General features: G+C 40.5%; 1 long non-coding RNA gene across 2 annotated transcripts; it reads left to right on the plus strand.

The window, feature by feature from the left end:
- Nucleotides 1–1448: 1448 nt before the first annotated feature.
- Nucleotides 1449–4540, plus strand: LOC145430944 (uncharacterized). Of its 2 annotated transcripts, XR_013911291.1 has the most exons (5): nucleotides 1464–1504; nucleotides 1626–2242; nucleotides 2600–2750; nucleotides 3120–3205; nucleotides 3791–4540. It is a non-coding gene; the product is annotated as an uncharacterized LOC145430944 (long non-coding RNA). The 2 variants fall into 2 exon arrangements; XR_013911290.1 differs by having other exon boundaries at nucleotides 1449–2242.
- Nucleotides 4541–6986: the final 2446 nt, after the last annotated feature.

The following is a 6986-nucleotide window of genomic DNA, read 5'->3' on the forward strand; positions in this document are numbered from 1 at the left end:
ATAAAAAGGCACACAGGTTTTATCTTGAGGATGGGTTACTGCTAAGGAAATGGGTCTCAAGACCTGCATTACAACAGGAAGGAGGTGATGAGGGTTGGGGGGGTGGTACGCCAAATAGTCATTCCTAGGGATTACCGAGGTGGCATATTGCAGCTTGCGCATGAACACCCATGGTCAGGTCATTTAGGAATCACTAAAACCTATGACCGCATTCTTCAGCACTTTTTCTGGCCAGGTCTGAAGAAAGACGTTGCCAAGTTCTGCAAAACATGCCAGGTTTGCCAAATTGTGGGTAAAACTAATCAGATGGTGCCACCTGCTCCTCTTAAACCCATCCCGGTAGTTGGGGAGCCTTTTGAGCGTGTTTTAGTGGACTGTGTGGGTCCTCTACCCAGAACAAAAGTGGGTAATCAGTTCCTCTTGACAATCATGTGTGCCACAACCCGTTTTCCTGAAGCCATACCACTTTGAAAAATCACCGCTCCTACTGTAATTAAGGCTCTACTTAAATTCTTTTCAACATTTGGCCGTTCAAACTGACCAAGGCAGCAATTTTCAGTCAAAACTGTTCAAGCAGACTTTACAATCACTTGGTATCAAACACTTCCCTTCCAGCCCTTACCATCCCCAGTCACAAGGTGCACTAGAAAGATAGCACCAGACCATAAAATTGATGATGCGAAAATATTGTCTGGTGACTGACAAGAACAGGATGAGGGACTGCCATTCCTACTGTTTGCAGCTCGTGAAGCAAACCAGGAGTCCCTTGGTTTCAGCCCTGCTGAACTAGTTTTTGGGCATAGCGTGAGAGGGCCACTAAAAACTCTGAAAGAACAGTTTTTATCTGATGTGCAGCCGCAATCAAATGTGCTTGAGTTTGTCACGCAGTGTCGGGAACGTTTGTACCATGCTTGTGCAATAGCTAAGAAGTCTCTGTCAGCAGCCCAAGGGAAAATGAAGCGGCAGTATGACAGGAAGGCAGTGCAGCATTCTTTTAAACCTGGTGATCAGGTACTCATGTTGGTGCCCACATCTGGTCCATCTCTGTCAGCCCAATTTGCGGGACCATATGTGGTAGAGAGCAAAGTCAATGACACAGACTACATTGTTCGCACTCCGGATAGAAGGCGAAAAACACATAAGTACAAAACATATAAGTATGCTGAAACTGTTTCACTCCAGGGAAGGCGATCGTGAGGGCTCCATCTCACTCATTTCTGTGCCCATAAACCATGATGATGGTTTGGTGAAGGGTAGTGAAGGTCAGCAGAGTGGCAGTCTCGCAAACTCAGAGGTTCTTGGTGCCTTAGACACGTACCTCTCCTATCTTCCTCATGACGAGAAAGATGACGTGAAAAATCTGATCCAAGCGCACCCTAATCTGTTTGGGGATGTACCATCTAGAACCGCAGTGTTAAAGCACGACATTGACGTGGGTGATGCGTGTGCTATTAAGCAACACACATACACTGAAAAAAAGGGACTGGCCATCTCTTGGATTTATGTAAGCATCTTGCATGTATTTAACACAATTGCCTCATGTTTTAAAGTTAAATGTAACTATATAGTGTAAAAACTACATGATATGCAGAAAGGGTGTATTAAATTGTTCATATCATGTTCAGGTGAAGTAAGTTAATAAGATAGCAACGTTAAATCTCGTGAAACCACGCGTGATTTCATCTCGCGGGCTTTGGATCGTGGTTTAAAAAAGGCATCCATCTCAGTCAAGTCGAGCAGCCAACTGTACGTTTTTGGTATGTCTTGATTTTTTGAATTAATTTTTACCATATTTCAGCCAAATGTAGTTAAACGTCTAGAGTGTCGCCATGTAACATGCTAAAAAAGAGCCGTTAGCTTATTTGCTGTTTTATCTGTTGTCAAAGAATTGGCGCTTTTTCATTTGAATTTGTCTTTGGCACAAGAGCCGTAATATCACATTAAACCTAATTACGAGGCACTCATAACATAATTTGGTTTTCTGTGTGAATAGATTTGCCAACTGACTCTTCAGTTACATTGTGTATTTACTGCACCGTGGTGTTAGTGAGATTTTGGACATTGAACAGCTTTAGCTAATATCATCAGCGGCATTATGCTAGCTTACATCCCTACCCCTCCTGCCCTCACCTGCTGTCCTTTTCTTTTTGTTTTTGTTTTTTTTTGCTGCACATTGAGAGACGACCTCTATTCTGCATTTCACCAGGAGTCAGCTGATGGATTGTGGGTTCAAGGTGTTATGGTAAGAAAGTATATTCTATTTTCGTTTCTGTAACTTAATTATAATAGGTTTTTTATAATTATTAGGTGCATGCATACTCACCCTATTAATACAACTGAGAAATCCAAAATCTGCCATAGGTTTATCTTATACCTGTATGTATTGCCAGAAAGGTGATTACTGGACTCGCATTAATGCACACTTGAACTGAAATGAGGTTGTAACTTGTGGGTTGTTGGGTTGCAAATCAGAAACAAACATCTTTGGATTTTTTTAATCCCATAAGATCTGGAAACACAGTTTTTATTCAACAAAACATTACTGATTAACCAAGCACAGTGCCTGCTGTTATTTCAAAATAATTTTATGTCATTTCAGATGAAATGCAGCATTCCAGTGCATCCCAACCATGCATACAGTCAAGGTTTCTGACGGAGCTGAGTTTCTCTCTGGCAGTCTGCTGAAAGTGTTTGCAAAGTGATCGGGGGAACAGGGCACAAAGCTAATGGATGTAGCTGCCATTATGACAGTAAGAACTTTAAAATTCTTTAACTACAAAGTGTATATGTATTGCATTAGGTCAGTAAAATTTTTATGCTACATCCATTGAAACCGTCAACTATTACCTGTGAGTACTGATTCCACTAAAAGGATGCCATAATTTTCGTCATGCATTTACTGGCCCACTGAGAAAAATTTATCTTTTTTAAAAAATAAATGTTCTGGAAACGATATATCCATAAAGTTGATGTCAAACAGGAACTTTTGATATTGCTTTGTAGATGCTGGTGTTGCATGTTGACTGGTTTAAAAAGTCAAGAGTTTTTGTCTGGGATCATTTTCTTCTGTGCTACTGAAAAGTTCACAAATCTCTGTTTTCTTTGTTATAATACTTTAGGATGACATTAATGCTCGGAGTCCCTCATCAAAGTGCTCCGCATCTGTGTGAAAGACAATTGCAACATCTTGGTGCAGGAGTTCATGGTGAGTGTTTTATGAGTAGATTGTGGCTTTGCAACATTTAAAAATGCATTTAGTTATCCACTTGATCCTCATTGGACTGGTTAGGACCAGTAGTCCTCTTTAATAATTTGAAGTTCACATGAGGCCTGGTAGTGAACTCAGCCGCCGGCCCTTGAGGCCCCACCCCTGTATTAGGGGTCACATCAGTGTGAAAAAACTTTAAATTTGTCATTCTAGTGAACAAAGAAAAATCCCCCCAATATTTACATTAGCTTTTGTTTGAAAAAAAAAAAAAAAGACCAACAGCTAACCAAATTGTGGGGCTGAAAGTCTAAATTCTAACATCTTCTGAGTGACATAACCTGGATTTCTGATGGGCCGGTGTCTTTCTAACAAAAACTAATGTAAAGCATTTGAAATTATGTTTTTCACCCTCTCTTAGAAACTCTGTTAGACCATGAATGGCAGCATGGCAGGCCACTCTTTGGCTATAGCTATTTACTATGTTGCTTGCATTGGTTTAAATTACTCTAACATTAGAACTGGTAGATTCAAAAGAGATGAGTTTAAAAAGGAATCTTAAAGAAATGTTTTGTGTTTAACCAGGACTTGACTGAGGCCACTGCACAGATTGAGAAAACCACAATGAACATCTGTCTCCAGAGATGCGCCAGGCAATGACTTTTCTGATGTTGTTCTTCAAGATCTGGATAACGTGACCTTTGCAGTAGCCATGCTGTTTGGACCTTTTTTATTCCTTCAACATGAGTTACCCATCACAACTCTGCTACACTTTTGAGGTGATTCAATGGGTGGTAATGGAGTTGGATGCAACTCAGCTCTCAAGAAAAGCTCACAACTAAGACAAAACTGCTCCTGCAACGAAGCTCACTGTTACGCATGTGAGGTGATCAGCTCTAGGTGAGAGGACATTTAAATCTCACACTTGTTCTGCTGCATTTTTGAAGCTCAATTCCAGGAACGGATCGCAGGGTTCATTTTTATATACTCTGCAACTGCCATGAGGACAAGCCGTTTTTTTTGTTGTTTGTTTTTCCTTTTGCTCTGTACAAGTTCTGTTTGTCTGTTTGGCAGCATTTTTAAATTTCTCTTTGTATTTTTTCTTTCTTTTACTAGTGAAGAGATGTAGCGTGAACAGTTATACAGTCTAAATATCCCATATGGGTCGTGTGAAATGGTATTTTCAGTTTCATTCAGTTGAAGTAAAGAACGTTGAATATTTCTAAGTGTGCTGTTTTGAACCAAGATGTCACAGTATGATCAGTGCTGTAATTTTTGACAGTCACTGTATCAATGTTATTTTTGCGTCTCTTGAATAAAGGTTTTGACCTGCAAGTGCTAATTTCTTTAGTTATTGGGGTAAAATGGGAGGTGTTAATAGGAAGGTGTTTGCCAATTCAGTAACCTAATTTAATGTTAATGGAAACTAACATTACCTCAAATTGTTTAGTTATAATTGTTGTTTAACTGAATCTTGAGGTCAGAGGCCTTAAATAGAATGTTTTGATTTGTTCTTTCCCAACATTTTTCAAAAGAAACAGTCTAATTTCTTTACTGTGATTGATTCCAGAGAACACGGAAGAACTGACATTATTTAACTGTTGATTTATATAGATTCAGTGGAGGAGTAATGTCAGTTTAATTCTTTACCTACTGTCAATGCAGTGAAATTAGACATTTTGTTTTGAAAGGTTACTGGTGGATGCCAGCAACCATCTTGGAAGAGAACAATACAATCTGTTATAAGGCCTCCATTTGAAAATTGTGTATTTGATGCTAGAATATAATAGCAAAATGTAATTTGAAGATAACATGTAGTATTTAAGTGACCAAGTAGTATTGGGTAAAAGTTATTGAATCGTGTTGGGATAACGTGAGAAAATTGTGAAGGATTAAAATATTCCAAGAGCTCAAATTACTTCATCAAAACATGTTTAAGTCACATTTTATCAACACAAATTGCACAGGTTTATTGAACATGAATAAATTGTGTTAATTTAACTCAATTGTTTAAGTTGCTGCCGAAGCAAAACATCTGTGTGCAACAAATGTCCACCATTGAATTAAGTAAATCCAACAACATATTTTTTTCAGTGTACCGGTGCCCCCCACTCAAGAGGGAATTAATGAAAAAAGAGGTACAGTACCTGCTTGAAAATGGTTTGGCGATACCTAGCCGTAGCTCTTGGAGCTCTCCATGTCTGCTGACACCAAAGTCGGATGATTCTCTTCGTTTTTGTACTGATTTTAGGAGGGTAAATGCAGTCACAGTCCCTGACTCATACCCGTTGCCTCGCATGGAAGACTGCATAGACAGTATTGGAGCCGCCACCTACATACCAAAGCTAGATCTGTTAAAAGGGTACTGGCAGGTTCCTCTAACTAGCAGAGCCTCTGATATTTCAGCATTTGTTACTCCAGACCATTTCTTGCAGTACACAGTGATGCCGTTTGGCATCCGGAATGCACCAGCCACTTTCCAATGACTTATGAACTTTGTGTTAGCGGACATTAACAATTGTAATGTGTATTTGGATGACATTGTGGTTCTTCTTGCTGGACCGATCATGTGAGTACTCTGAGGGATGTTTTTGCTCGTTTAACCCAGGCTTCCCTAACTCTGAACCTGGCAAAGTGTGAATTTGCCAAGGCGGTAGTGACATACCTCGGAAAACAAGTAGGACATGCCCAGGTGCGCCCCGTGAATGCAAAAGTGGAGGCCGTACTGAGCTACCCGGTTCCCACCACAAGACGGGAGCTCAGGCGCTTCTTGGGTCTAGTGGGCTACTACAGATGTTTCTGCCGGAACTTTTCGACAGTAGTGGCTCCCCTGACTCATCTGTGCAGTCCAAAGGAACCCTTCGTATGGACTGCTGAGTGCCAACATGCATTTGACTGTGCCAAGTCTCTCCTTTGCAGTGCCCCTGTACTGGCTGCTCCGGACTTCAGCAAGGCCTTCAAGCTGGAAGTGGACGCAAGCGCTACTGGCGCTGGAGCAGTACTGTTACAGGATGGAGTTGATGGCATCAGTCACCCGGTTTCCTACTTCTCAGCTAAGTTCAAGCCTCATCAACTCAACTATTCCACCATTGAGGTGTGTTCCAGCTCGTCAGCCACAGCATATAGTCTGCCATCCTAAACTGCCACACCCCTTCCATGTCCCCCATTTCATTTTTGGCCAGAGCTGTGAGCTATAGTGTTTTGGGCAGCAGGCCTTAGTGTGTGTGTGTGTGTGTGTGTGTGTGTGTGTGTGTGAGAACTTGAACTCTGTGAAACTTTGGTTTTCTTTCTTTTATTGTAAGCAAAGGTGTGCCCTTACTGTGTTAATTAGTTCGTCGTTGTGGAAGCAGGTAGGGGTTCTCTGCCATTTTTGTTTCAACTGTTTTCTCCTGTTTTGGTTAGACAGGGAGCTCAGCCATTGTATTTTGTTTTGGTTAGAGAGTACTTGGTTTGATTTTTAGCTAAAGGGGGTGTTTTGTTTGTTGTTTTGGCCTTGGAGACCCTGAAGAAAAGAGCTTCCCTGTGTTTATTTTTACTGTAGTAGTTTTGGGCAATAAATCTTGTTTAATGACATCTACAGTATTCTCCGGTAGTTCATGTTTTCTCTTTCACTTTGTGTTACCCCTCACCCCAGTCAACACTTCGTTTTTAAGTGGGGTGTAAAACAGGTAAAATATATTTTACAGATTATTAGCCAATCCAAAATTGAAAGTACTCTTTTCTACTTTAAATATTACTGAGAATGAAGTGTATTTAAAATCTTCAAAAGACTACAAAAGCA

The sequence above is a fragment of the Astatotilapia calliptera genome, chromosome 2 (genome assembly GCF_964374335.1).
Source record: "Astatotilapia calliptera chromosome 2, fAstCal68.1, whole genome shotgun sequence".
Classification (NCBI taxonomy): Eukaryota; Metazoa; Chordata; class Actinopteri; order Cichliformes; family Cichlidae; genus Astatotilapia; species Astatotilapia calliptera.